This window comes from Stegodyphus dumicola, chromosome 1 (assembly GCF_044657685.1).
Source record: "Stegodyphus dumicola isolate Sdum_Otavi_A_Nest chromosome 1, ASM4465768v1".
Taxonomy (NCBI): Eukaryota; Metazoa; Arthropoda; class Arachnida; order Araneae; family Eresidae; genus Stegodyphus; species Stegodyphus dumicola.
The window spans coordinates 154641989-154657377 of NC_140768.1; the positions used below are offsets into that span (position 1 = coordinate 154641989).

Genomic DNA, 15389 nt, shown 5'->3' on the forward strand with positions numbered 1-15389 from the left:
GAAAAGTTTCAGGCAGCATATTTCAACGAAAATATCCATTTTGACCGCTATCGAATGCAATTTAACGATGTTTCTGCGTGATATCTGTACGTAAGGACAGAATAAAATACTCTTTTCCTCCAAAAAAATTATAAAACTGCTTTGTAATGAATTCTAAGAACTTTTCGTGGCGTCTTTACGTAAGTATCTCGCATAACTCAAAAACGAGAAGCCTCAGAACGTTGGAATTTTGTACATAGAAACTACTATAACATGTAGATGTGCACCTCGTATTTTGATTGGAATCGGCCGCACCAAACGCATATAAATATGTTTATATATATATCCACTCTGTTACCCGGCTCAGTGATCTCAGTTTCTTTATTCTTATACGTTTGTAAATTATATATTTTTTGCTTTAAAAATGATTCAATTATGTTGTTCTTATCTTCCGGTTAAGGTTTTTATGCCTTTTGTAATTCTTTATGCAATATTTTTAGAATTATCAACAATTTTAAAGTTGTTTAAGTGCCGCTAAGCCTAATAATTTTTTTGATGGCGGCCAATGCTTGTTTTCATTTGAAACAGCAGAATAGTGCATTTGTTGCCAATCTAGAGCAACTTAGCTTCGCAAAGATAACGCCTTCATTTATTATTGCGAAATAAATCAAGCTTAATCTTTTCTGTAATTTTTTCGAGGAAATAAGTGTTTAAGATTTACTTCGTAATTTTTAATACAGATATTTTGAGTTTTTATGTATTTTTGCCTCGTCGCAAAGTGGGAACTGAATTAATTGAATGAGAAATACTCAATCGTCTGTGAAAAAATGTTTCTTTTTTGTTTTGTTTGCTTAATTTATTTTATACCTCGTTCTAGATTTATTATAGTATTTGAATAGAACATGTGGCAACGATTAGATATTTCTTTTAATGATGTAAATTTTGTGCATTCTGAGTTATAATATGAACGAAATATAATACTGTTAAGTGAACCTAGCCGCCAGAGTGTCGCTGTGGTAAACAAATAGAGTGAATTTTAAAGAATGCATTTATTCTATTGTGGTTTATGCGTTGTCGGCGAAGTAGATTTAATTTAATCCAATAAGTTTAAATGAAATGGAAGAAAAAATGCGTTCAGACAACCTCCAGCTACGTTGAGGACAGATTCTTCATTATCATGTGCTCGTAATTTCTAACTTTTAATTTTAAATATTAATTATAAATGTTAGGTTGTTGTTGTTGTTGTCGTGTCCATTGTTGCCAGAACCTACTCCGAAGAGAGGTTGGACTTCTATTTTCCACGCCCAGTTTTTATGGAGAGCACGCCGGGAGGGAGGGATCCGGAAGTCTCCCCTCCTCTCCCCTTCCATTAATCCCATGGAGGTAGGAATTAAGATGGAGTAGCCCTAAACAGGTTTCTCCCGTACCCTGCTCTGAAGCACCGGCGATCCTTACGTGGTGACCAAAACATTGAGTCATTTACCATTCAGTTCTATGGGATTTGACGCGTTCGGATGTAAATATTTTGTAATTACGTCGTAAATATACATATAAATGTATATATTTTCTTTTTCTACAACACTTCAGAGTCCTAAGTATGTGAAAACAACATATTTTTAAACAACATTTCATTCTGAACGGAATTAAATGCTATACTTTTCACAGGACAGTTTTCTCAGAATGGTTTAATTTGAATGAAATATTTTCACAAGTTTTCGTTAATTACATTAGAGAAAAAATTAAGGTAATTCGATTTTATTCGGTTAAGGTACAAAAATTAAGATCAAAGTTTATTGTATTATTAATATTAAAATTATGCATAATTTCTTTTCTATTTATAGAGCTTCTTCCTAAAATACTTTCTTAAATATGACACATGATTTTTTGGCTTCTGAGGCATCTTTTAAATTGAAAAATATAATTTATAATTAATGCTCTATTCGGTTCATTTTAAATTAGAGAATTATTAGAAATTCGCGAAATACTTTAAATAAGTATTTCGCTAATTCCTAATAATTAAATAGGTATTAAATAGTACTTAACTTTCTCTGAACATTTCTGAAAGGGAATAAAATAAGGTTTTTTTTTTTTTTTTTTTTTAAGTATTATTTAAAACTTGTAACTGAGTTATTATAAAATGTAAGAGGAATAATTCTTTTAATTATACTTATCAGATTTTTTTTTTACCCTTCATTTCAACAATACATATTTCAAAACTCTTTATTACGTTCTTAAGTGCGCATCTCATAGCATTTGCTTTAGAATACCTTTTAACAGATTGCTTTCCAATACGAACAATTCTTGCTTAAATAGTTTTATAACGTATTTGTCAACAGGATTTCAATTTATGTTTACAATTCAATATTAAGGTTATTATATATTTAGATAACATTTATAATCATTATAAATTAGATACATTTATTAATTAAATTTCTTCACAGTTGTTTATAAATGAATAAATTCTTCATTTCAAATACATTTATAAACAATTTAATTAATATTTATGTATTTTGTTAAAGGCAGATACATGCTTTTGCACGCACATGCATAAATACCCATACATATTTCCTATTTTTCATTTCCGGCATGTACAAATCTTTAATTTCTGTGCATTCACTATATTTTATTTTTAATTAACCCAAATAAGTAAAACGTGTAAGCCCAAAGGGATTATATTTCAGATATGTAAAATTAAAATGATGAGTTTAAAATGAGCAGCATTAAAGCCTCTCTAAAAAATTTCAAAAGGTACATGTTACAATAATATATGGATGTGAAAAAAAAATTTATTTTATTTAAAACATTTTGGCGTTTGGGACATAAAATAAAAGTAGCGAATACTCTATGAAGGGTATCGAAAGACGTATACAGTTTTAAAGGTAGCGTAAGGTATTTTTCATTCTTTAAGCATAATATTTTTGTTAAAATTTATATTTTTGTAGATCAACAGCTTAGAATTTTATAAAACAAATTCATAATCAAAATCGCCGTTGTTAGTTATCGAAAAATAACCAAGATGTGATTTTTGCGTAAATGTCACTAAACAAATTTCTATTATCCATCATACTATGAATGTTTCTTTCATGCGAAAGTGTTCCTTTTTCGATATGTATGGAACTGTCGTGTGTCGAAATACTATCAGAACACTGTCAAGCGAGCTTCTGAATGTAAACATAGAACACCCCATCTGGTGACCGAAGCTTCGAAGCAGTGCTTCACTTCTAGTGCCGGTTGGCCACTCCTTCCTTTCTTACTTCCACGAGAGGACATTCAGCTTGTCGCATATTCAGAGTGCCGCTATGCCACACCGACACTATACATTTAAAACATCCATGTCTTCTCCGGTATTCGAATCCGGGCCCTTCGGTACCGTAGTAGGCTTCCTTAACCATTATACTGAATGTATGTTCTATGATGTGTATTTTCTTTGTAGCTGATTCTGAGCTCTATTAATAAATCCTTTTAGAGCTAGCTGGAGTTTGTGTTTATAGAAGATACATCTAGATATCTATAGATCTATATAGATAGAATACATAACTTTACAGCTAAAGCTATAGCTAAAGTTCTATGGAATTCTGCAGAAAGTCTATATAGAGCATTGGCATTTATAGAACATTGGCCCCTTATTCCAAAGATTTTTTAAAGAAGTTTAAAACTGGATTTTTTCTAGAATTCTGTAAGACATTTTCATTAGAGTCCTGTCCAGGGTCTAGCCGTTTCGCCGTCACTCTTTCGTCGACATAGACAATCCGACGGAATCTGATTCATCTTGGGCACAGTTTCCTTATAATATATATACAATTATTTACAAATATGGATATGTATAAATTATGCATCCTTTGCTTACCCAGAGTGCAAGAGAGAAATATATAGCAAGAATTTTAAGCAAGATTTTAAAAGGAACTATTCAAATTTGAAAGATTTTGCAGAGACAATAATGAAGATTATAAATACGAACAAAGATAGAATTGGAATTCGGCACTGAGACTCACATTTTGGACTTGATTGTTTATGTTTGTTCTAATATTTCTTTCTTTTTTTTAGTCCAAAGGGATTTGAATCCCGAAGGACTATTAGTTTCGTTTTGGCATTTTGCGTCGGACTCATAAATGTCGGTTCACTTTTCAAACTGTTGCCACAAAATGTTAGAGTCCTGCATTATATTTGAAGAAATTAAATAATGAAAAATCTGCATAAATGTATGTATATTTCTCGTATTGTGATAAAACAATGGTACATAGAGTCATCGAATTTTGAATAACGTAATCCTCCAACGAATATGAGCATGTGGAAGACCAAATTTGAAATTTGAAATTTGTTTTATGATCGATTTTCTATTTTTTAAAACTTTGACGAATTTTTGATTAACAAACTCAAGGATTTCAAAGCGAGCAATGGCAACGTTGTGCAGAAAAAACATTTTTATCTCCAGCGCGTGAGTCTCTGTATCGGAAATTCTAAAGATATGCTCGTTTCAAAACTATTTTGCGATATTGCTGTTGCACTGGATCTTATGGTTTAAGTGCGAGGAACATGATATTTAATAAAGAAAGGTAACACACAAAATGTTAAAAAACGCCCCTTTGGACGTAATTTAAAATCTGAAACATTTCAGATTTTTTTTTTTTTTTTTTTCCTGGCCAGTCCCATTTTTTGATCATACGACCGGCTTGTGCCGGCTAGGAAGGTCGGGGCTGTGTCCTTGTAATAATATTAATAATAAATTATGCATTCTCGATGCAGCGTTAAGTATTGGCATACATTTTTCGCATTTGCTGTCTTTTGTCAGTTTATCATAGCAATGTTCGGTTTTCTTACTAAGATGGCTTTACAAAACTTTTTTATTGTCTTTTTTATGATTAACATTTTTTCTGTTTACTTTATTTCATAAATATCACGTTCTTGGCGCTTAAGCCTCGTAAAATTCGATTCAATGGGAAAATCACAACATATTTAAAAACAACATATCTTCAGAATTTCCGATAGATAGTCTCGCGCGCTGGAGATAAAAATGCTTTATTCCGCACAGTGTTGCCACTCCTCGCTTTGAAATCGATCAGTTGATTAATCCAAAGTTTTAAAAGCTTTACAAAATACGAAATAGTTAATAAAAACAAATTTCAAATTTGGGCTTCCAGATGCCCATATTCGAGTAGAGGACTACGGTATTCAAAACTAGATGTCTCTAAGTACCGTTGGATATGTTGGAGAAACATACCTATATCCATGCATATTCTTCATTATTTTATTTCTTTAAACATAATGCAGGACTCTAATATTTGGTGGCAACAATTTGAAAAGTGAAACGCCGTTTTATAGTGCAGGACACAAAATGCCAAAACGAAATTAATAGCCTTCTGGGCTAATTGCCCTTTTGGTCTAATAAACTTAATACTACAATACTGCAAGATATGATATAGACATTTAAAAAAAAATACGTCTTCACTATACTAAAGGTAAACAAAATTATTAAGCTAAATAATCTTAATATAATGCGGCAAGATATAAAGCACTCGTGGAAAGAAAAATATGTCTTGACGCCGAAATGGCGACATCAAAACGGTGGCAAAGAATCCCATTCACCATCCAGTGTTAATGCTCATAGCGCTCGAGAAACATTGCCGTAATCAGCTAACCTATCGTAACCGTAATTATTCAGGTATCACTTGGCAAGTACTTTTACTAGTTCATGAAACCAGATGAGTGTAAAATGTGTGTGTGTAGTAAATCGTGCATACAGTATGAGTGGAACGTAATAAGCAAAACATTTCAAAATAAAATTCCTTGCTATATTTTCAACTGTTTTTACTCCTTCAGACACGTAACATCTTTGAAAGACTTCATGCATGCCTAATAAAACTGAATAGAAGACCTTCAATCCAAATTTGAAGCTCGCATTTCAATTTATGCGACACTTGTAACACTCGCAGCGTGTCGTAAAAACAGAATCGCAAGAAGCTCAACACATCAAAAAGCGCGGTTTTCGGATTCTTGAAAGGTTGACACTTGGAGCTGTGTCAAAAATGGAGGTATATCTGTTCCTGCATTGTGAAACGGATCTATAGAAATACACATGGACTTATAGAGATTGCATATCTTTCAGATTTACAAAGAATAATAGCAACTTAATGAACACGGTGATGTAATTCAAATTAATGGTAAATTTAAAATTTGCTGCACGTGTAATTTGGTTTAAAAAAAAAAAAAAAATATTCATAAATTCTACTAGTAATGAATTTCTTCTTTCTGTAAATAAAGAAGAAAAGTGTTTGCAAAATTTAATTTATTTATTCCTGCTTTGTTTATAATACGGTAACACTATAATTATTTCGCCCACCAGCGGCCGAGCGGTAAAATCGCTGAACACTGGTAGTTCGGTCCGAGGTTCGAATCCCGCGAACGGGCTGGCTGCATGGGCGTTTTCGTGGTTTTCCCCATGTGTAACGTGTATACGAGCCAGTTTCCCTTAGAAAGTCCTCCACGAAAGGCATCCCTCCCCTTAGGCAGATAGCCCTAGTGTGCTTTGTCGTATTCACAATACACACATACTATAATTATTTCACGGAAATAATATTTTCCAAGACTTTTCCTTTTCCTTCACTATATTTTTCCTCATAATTAACGATATTTGTTGCTGTTGTTTCTAATCTCACTTGTCTGACAATGGTCAGCACAAACTCTCGTCATTCATCGTGGCAAAGCATCAAATGCGCTTGTCGTTGGGGAGAGCCTTGAGCACCACATTGATGACAGCCCGACTTTAGTTCAGTTTCGATCCCAATTTTGAGAGAAAGCACCTACGGGGGAGGTCCAAAGGTCTCCCACTCTTATTCTCCTACCACAAACTCCTCGAGAGGACTTCGCCGTCTTCGGCTCGCCGTTCGTTTAGAATGTCCCCATGCCGCACAGACACTATACATTTACAAACATCCGTGCCTTCTCCGTAATTCGAACCCGGGCCCTTCGGATCGGTAGTCAGAGTCACTAACCACTATCCCGGTTGGAAGGCTTGACGATATTTAAATCGCTGAATGCTTTTAAACTAATATTGTTTTTAATTATACTAACCATTTATTTTTCGTTAATATTATACAGAATAATTTAGAAACAGGGCACAGTTAAATCAGTCTTTAAAATTGGTCGTTCCAATTTAAGAATGAATCAATATGGGAAGGATTTCTTGCTAAGATAATTTTTGTTCCATGAAACCTAATTTAAAATTTTATGAAATTAAAGTTTCTTATCAGCCTCCAATGATTTCAGCAGTTATTAAGTTTCCGCTTATTCCATTAAAAACAATTTAGAATAAAAATTTGGGGTATAACATGCATAATTTGCCCTACCGCCAAAAAGTGCCAAGAAACGGTTACTAAATCCAAAATTTGTAATTTTAGAATTTCGGCTTTCTCTTTGAAACACTTTATAAGCAAAGACACTAAACAGTATTTTATTGATTGAATTATGTTGTCCAAATGTAACGGTTAAGATTTTTGATGCCTTCAGTTAATGCACATGCAATAGTTATATAATTATCAACAACTGAAAAACTTAACTATATAACTATTGCAAGTTTCGCTTGGTCTAACGAAGCCGCCATTTCTTTATATTTGAATCTCTTAGTATAATAGTCACTTAAGTCAGTTACTGTATTAAACCAACTGTCTTTTTCTCCAGAGGGACCAAAAATTAACTTTGAGTTGTGCGTGCCAAAGTTTTTGTCTTCCTGCCCGCTGGCAGAATTGCTTCTTTTTGCTTAACAACTCTAATTTTAATTTCAAAACGTATTTTTAAGCTGTTTTAACTGTATTTGGTGTTTTAGGTTTTTCTGTATTTTACAATTTTTAATGAAGATGTTTTGAGCTTTTATGTATTATTGCCTTGCCGCGAAGTGAAAACTGAATAGAATAAGGTGTGGTGTGGTGTATTTAATTATAGCAAAGCACACTAGGGCTATCTGCCTAACGGGAGGGATGCCTTCGTGGAGGACTTTCTAAGGAAAACTGGCTCGTATACACGTTGCACATGGGGAAAACCACGAAAACACCCATGCAGCCAGCCCGTTCGCGGAATTCGAACCTCGGACCGAACTACCAGTGTTCAGCGACTTTACCGCTCGGCCGCTGGTGGGCATGAATAGAATAAGAAATATGTCTAATGAAACAGGAGAAAATAAATTTAAATGAAGTTCAGCAAAAAATATGTATAATTTAATAGGCCGTACAAGGAAGTCATGTGGTGTCCACATCAGATTATTTCATATTTTATGCCAATTTAATGAATTTTTGGTTCACGAACACAGCAAATTAAGTGCAATGCGTGGCCATTGCTCGAAACAAAACGTTTCTTTACTAGTGTGTTACCATTCGGCAAAGGTAAGTTATTCAGATTATAAATTTAAACGACAAGATCAACTGTTTAAGTGCAATAACACTGCCGAAAACAAAATACATTTGGCTTCCAATGTCTTGCAATTCAGTAAATCAAAAGATATTTGCAACTATCATTGTATCCCTTATCATCGAATTCTTCAATAGGAACAAAATTAAAATATATAATGAAACAATCGATATGATTTGAGTTGATATCATTACTCTAAATATATACTGAAAAACAGAATAGTATTCTAAAAATAATGCAAGTAATACTTGAGAATGTCCGGAAGGAAAGGAATAAAAAGTTGATATGTATTTCATACTTCGTATTTAATTTTTCTACGGTGCTTTTCTTGAACAAAAAATGAAATGCTTTAAAATATCTTTTTTCATTTTAAGCTTTATCAGGGCATAATTAAAAAAAGTTGTCATGTTGAAAAATTTTCCACAAAGATGCAGTATTCTGACAGAAATTATTGATTAAATTGGTGTAATCAAAAAAGCAATAATTTTGGTTATTTTTAAAATCATTAGATGTTTCAAAGAAATTATTCGTGAAATATTTTTAGCCGAAAAGGAACGTTATTTTCGAATCGGCATTTTGGGTTCCATCACTATAAACGGCGTACCACTTTTCAAATTGTTGCCACCCCATATTATCGAATTGTATAATATTTAAAAAAATTAAATAATGAATAATCTGCATGAATGTATGTATGTTTCTCGCACTGTGAAAGAACAGCGGTACCTAGAGCCGTCCAGTTTTCAATAACGTAATCCGCCACCCGAACAATTTCCTATTTCGGAAAACTTAAATAAATTTTTGGTTAATAAACTCGAGCATTTCAAAACGAGCAGACAAAGCACTGTAAAAAAAAAAAAAAAAAAAAAAAAAAAAATTTTCAAGCGCGCGAGACTGTCTATCGGAAATTCTTAAGATATGCTGATTTTAAACATTTTGTGATTTTTTCCATTGAATCGAAATTTACGTGGTGTAAGCACACAAAACGCGTTATTTATTAAATAAAAAGTAACACACAAAACGCTAATAATAAAAAGATAAAAGAAAAAAATATAAAATCTGAATGTTTTCAGATTTTATATTCAGACGTCATTCATTCTTTCAGACGCCCAGAGGCGCTTCTCTCTCTCTCTCTCTCTCTTTTTTTTTTTTTTTTTTTTGTTTGTTTGTTAAATAAATATTCGTTAAAGTTTTACAAAATATGGTTAGATTAGGTTATTTAATTACCGCAAAGCCTCGAGGGCTATCTGTCTAAGGAGATGGATGCCTTCGTGGAGGACTTTCTAAGGAACACGGCTCGTATCCACGTTACACATGGGAAAAACCACGAAAACACTCATGCAGCCACCCTGTTCGCAGGATTCGAACCTCGGACCGAACTAGCAGTGTTCAGCGACTTTAGCGCTCGGCCGCTGGTGGGCTTTACAAAATATGAAATAGATAATAAAACAAATTGAAAATTTGTTCTTCCAGATGCCCATATTCGAGGGGAGGACTACGTTGTTCAAAATTTGACGTCTTAGGTACCGTTGTTTTTTCACAATATGAGAAACATTCATACATTCTTGCAGATTCTTCTTATTTAATTCTTATTTAATTTCTTTAAATATAATGCAAGGATCTGATATTTAGTAGCAACAATTTGAAAAGTGAAATGCCGTTTTATAGTGGACGGTGCAATATGCTAAAACAAAATTAATAGCACTTCTGGACAAATTGCCCCTTTGGGATAAAAGCGTTTTGTAAAGCCAGCTTAGATAGAAAGTTATGACAAAAGCCAAACGAAAAAAAAAAAAAAGCAGAAGAATGTTATGCCAATACTTAATGCTACATCGGAAATTCTAAACGCATACTGCTCTACTGCTTTTAAAATTTTTGTAATTTTGATGTTGAACTGTATACGGCGTTAGTGCGAGGATAAAAAAGTTTTAATGGATTATTAGGAACGAGAGCAACAGCAGACTGGTAGACTGCGAGCTCAGCGAAAACGTAAAAAACCTTACCGAAATCTTTTGGGCGGCCGTTAAAATCTGAAACTTTTCAGATTTTTTTAAAAGAAATTATTTACGGTTCTCATAAAATATACTAATTAGAACCATAGAAATCCTTACATAATATTTTCCCTGTCTCATAATAATTAATCTAGGCGGCTGACCATTCATGCGGCTACTCTCTGTCATTAAACAATGAAGAATATGTATACAAGTTCCTAGCACTGTGGAACAATTGCAGCAACTAGCGTCTCCAAATTCTGACTCCTGTGTTCCTCCACTCAAAAATGTGCTCTTTGAAGGCGAGGTTTTGAATTTCAATTTTTTTTAAAATTTCTTTGGTGTTTTATGCGGATTTAATGAGCTTCTGATTAAAAAACCCAGCAATGGGTTGCATTTTAAGCGACCTGTCGCCATTCTGCAAAGCGTAAGATATTTCATATTTAATCAGAAAATTTAGCGGCGTAAAATGAATGTGTTACTACACGTCAAAACGCAATATATTTGTCTTTCGAACAGAATCAACAGATTCGGTGATTTAAAAGAAATATGTTGCTACTGCCGGAGTTAACATAGTTGTATCTTCCACGCGGCAGGGTGTTGTCATTCAGTAACGGGTAAGATTTTTAATTTCTCTTTCAAATTTATTCTGTTATTAATTAACAAACTAAGTGATTTCATACATTCGTTTTATTTGTTATTAATTACTAATTTCGATTCGTCAAATCACGTGAACTGGATTCGTTAAAATCTTTATTTTTTTTTTTTTTTTCTTTTCATAAGAACTATTTTATGTGGCTGGCAGCGCGAACGGCTAATTTATTTAAAAAGGCGTACGAATTTTTTATTTCATTTTATTTGAAAAAGTTAGCAATTTTATTAAGCATCTTTCGAAATTTCGACGCAACACAAAAACCTTTCCCGCCTTTTCTATATCGTACTTGCGCAACCTAGACATTTAACATCCGATACACCGTATAAATTGAATCCCTTTTCTGGTTTGTTGTACTTTCCACAAAAGAATTTCTATTGTTTAGATAAGCGAGTGAGCGACAAGCCGAATAGTTACGGTTTCAGCGAACAAACGCTGTCGCGACGACATTAAACACATTGCGAAACCGATGCTCGTTCAACCCGTGGCACCTAAAAATTCCAGACATTCGAATTCATATTATACCTTTTAAGCGTCAGGTAGGCGCAGAGGAAACCGACTTCGATGCTCAGCGCTAAATAAAGCTTGACTCGCGCCATTTTGAAGCCACCAAAAAAGAATTAGCATTGCTCTGGCAGGGTTTGCCGGCAGTCTCAGAAAGAAGACACGATGAGAACGCAAGGCCTGATACGGGAGAATCTATGAATAGCAACTCGCAGTTCGAAGTGCGATGTGTGTGCATGTATGTATGTATGTATGCATGTGTCATGTGTTTACCAGGTGATTCACAAGTTCCAAGAAGAACTCGTGTTCTTTTCGTAATGGAGCAGCAATTCTAATGAGAGTTTCAGGAAGGGATTTTTCTCGTCCAGTAGCCTTATAAATCTGTGATAGATGAGTGTCGTTTAGTTTTCTCTTTAACGGTTACCAAAAATCTTTATCAGAGCTTCTCCCGAGGTAGAAAAAAAAAAGAGGCAGACCTGAAGGAGCAATGATAATCATTTTTAAACGTTCTTACGCAGTATGAAGTTCATATAACATATATAAAAAATTAAATTGAAGAATCTGGAAGGTTTCAGATTTTAAGGTTGTCCAAAAGGGTTTGCTAAGGTTTCTGACGCTCTCGCTGAGCTCGCAGTCTACTTAGTCTGCTGTTGCATTCATTTCTGCTGACCCATTTGTTTTGCCGTTTTAGCTTCATTATTAAGCATCATCTTCTTCACACTTCGAAATTCTAAATTCAAACTTCGGGCTTCCAGGTGCACATGTTCGGGTAGAGGACTACATTATTCAAAATTTAATGGCTTTAGTACCGTCTTGTTTTTACATTCCCAAAAATATTCATATATTCTTGCAAATTCTTCATTATTTAGTTTCTTTTAAAATAATGCAGAGGGATAATATTTGATGGCAATAACACGAAACATATTACGCCGCTTATAGTGATTGAACGCAAAATCCCGTTTCGAGACTAATATTCCATTTGGGCAAACGCTCTTTTTGGCCTCAAGTAGCGTGCTAGTATCCGTCTACGTTACTGATCACTCAAACATATGGAAGGACGGCCAAATATGGCCAAGTAATACGTCATTAGTATAGTGCACCGGAATAGATTTGAATATATTTTTAAAATAAAATTAAACCGAAGGATGGCGATGTCCATCAGAGCTTTGGTCACTGTTGACCTACGCGTAGGCCATCGGTGGTTGTTGTTACTGGCAATCAACCTCATAAAATCACTGATAGGGGATAGTAGAGCAAATTTAAAACGATTGTTAAAATTAAATGAAGCCAAAGAACATTTTTGACCACAGAGGAAGGCCACCCGTCAAGCCCTCAATCCCCAGTCACCATTAAGAGCAATGGTCATTTTTGACCTATGGGTTTTGTATGTAAGTGTAAGCAAGCAATGGATAATAAGTACTTGGTAGTGAAATGCAAAGTGAAGTAACATTCCAAATTCTTTGGAAAAATACCGCTAAAGACGATTTTGAGGTCAATAAATGAACCGCCCAGATGAGAAAGTGGTTAGTGGTACCGAAGAGCCCGGGTTTGGAATTCGGAGAAGACAAGGATGTAAATTGTCTGTCCCTTCGCAGAAGGCCTAATTGATAATAACAATTAATATAATAATATCTAATAGGCCCACCTATTAGGTACACTGCGAAAAAAATTTGCCAGTTCTATATATCTCCCGTTCTACTGGGTCGATTGACGAAATTCAACTTGTGCTTTTCATGTCTCGAAAGCGCGACATATAATATGTATTAGATTTATATGTAGCATTATTCTAATATAGGTATTTTGACAGAAAATCGTACTTTTTCTGAAACGACAGGCCAATTTTTTTTCCATATTTCGAGTCTAAGACTCAAAGTGTACCAAACTGCCAAGTTTTTTTAAAAATCACAAGAGTAGTTATTAAAAAATTTGCTCTCAAAATTTTAGCTCCTCCATGTCAATTGAATTTGATATATATTTATTAATTTCTCTTTTTTTTTTATTAAACTTATTTGATTCTTCCTTTCCCATTTCGAAATTTAGGTTCATTTCAAATCAAATTTGAACATTTTTTATAATTTACTTTTAAAATTTGTATTTTAAAATAATTTTTATAATTGTTTTCGAAAAAAATTTTGAATTATAACCTATAAAATTTTTGCCATCATCTTAAAGTAGAATTTACATTTTGGCGCCTTTTGAAATTTGGTGGATTCATTATAAGCGACAATAACGAAAATATGATTTAAACTTTGTTAAAATTATTTGAAAATATCAACATGACTTTTTTCCGCTCGGGGCAAGGAAAAAAAAGGAAAGGAAAATAGATTGCTATAAACTAAGAAGTTCGCCAAGTGAATTATTCTTGGCGCAAACTCGAAAAAACGCGCCAAGATAAATTTTTAAATTACTCTTTAAATTTCTCATCAAAAATTTAAAAACTTAATATCTAGGCATAATTTGAGTCGTAGAATCGAAATATGGGAAAAAATTGGTATGTTATTTCAGAAAAAGTCCGAGTTTGCGACCAAAGAACCAATGTTAGACCAATGCTATATATAAATCTAATGTATATCTTACAAGACGCTTTCGAGGCGTGAAAAACGCAATTTGAATTTTGTCAATCGGCCCAGTAAAACGAGAAATTATAAAACTGGCTTTTTTTTTTTTTTTTTCGCAGTGTACATACTAGGTTATTCCATCCCCTCCCGATGTTTTTTACTAATTTCTTCATACGAAAACTGAATCGTGAAAAAAATTACGAGAATAATTTAATTTCAGAAGAACGTAGTTGCAAGAAGAATACAATTAATTAAAAGCATCCATTGGGAACTACCGGTAACTATCATACTATTACTTATTTTAAAATATCTAATGTTGGTAGCACACAACTTCATTGTACAGTTTATTAAATTATGTACCTTTTTCGCAGCACTTAATAAAAACTTTTTTCTCGAAGTAAAAATCATAAGTCAGTGGTCTCAAGTACAAATTGAATGCAGGCTGAAAGCAGAATTTGAAAAACAATTGTCAGTCCGTATTTTTTTAAACCCAAAGAGTTATTAATTTCGTTTTGGTATTTTGCGTCGCTTCATTTTTCAAACTGTTGCCGCCAAATATTACAGCTTTGTATTATATTTAAAGAAATTAAATAATGAAGAATCTGCATAAATGTATGTATGTTTCCCGCATTGTGATAAAACTACGGGTCATAGAGCCATCGAAATTTGAAGAACGTAAACCTCCACCGAATATGGGCGTCCGAAAGAGAGGAATGGCAACACTGTACCAAAAAAAAAAAAAAAAAAAAATACCTCCAGCGCGCGAGACTGTGTATCGGAAATTCTAAAGATATGCTGATTTTAAAATTATTTCGCCATATTGCTGTTGAACTAAATTTTGTGGTTTAAGTGCGAAGAACATGATATTTAATAAATAAAGGTAACACATAAAACGTTTAAAAAACGCCCCTTCGGGCGTTAAGTAAAATCTGAAAGATTTAAGACATTTTTTTAACTTCTTTTGTAGTTGTTGTTGCTCTTAGCAAAATCAAAACTTTTATCAACAAAATAAAAGCATTCTAATTAAATTTTAAACTTAGCTTTACTGAACAATTATCAAAACATACTTAAACTATAAGATATTTCTCCCGCCTTCCTAGCGTCCTTCGTGGTGTAGTGGTTCTGAACGCTGGGCCGGTATTCCAGAGGTCCGTGGTTCGATTCCCGGCGAAGGTGGTTGCATATTTTTCATCTCTTCTGCTTCCAATTAACCTAATGACTCTACAAAACAATAATAATAATAAAAACGATAAAAGGCAAAATCAGATAGGTTTCAAATTTTAACGGTCGCCCAAAAGGGTTTGTTAAGGT

General features: G+C 33.5%; 1 protein-coding gene across 5 annotated transcripts in view; it reads right to left on the reverse strand.

Moving 5' to 3' along the window:
* Positions 1–15389, reverse strand: part of LOC118200338 (protein Obscurin-like) — a 500451-nt gene that overhangs the window by 469769 nt on the left and 15293 nt on the right. Inside the window, exon 1 of one of the 5 annotated variants that reach the window (XM_085822279.1) lies at positions 15146–15299. The exons of the other annotated variants lie outside the window; for them this stretch is intronic. The gene's annotated coding sequence lies outside the window, so the exon portion shown is untranslated. Of the gene's footprint in view, positions 1–15145; positions 15300–15389 lie in introns of those variants that run through there. 5 annotated transcript variants of the gene reach the window in all.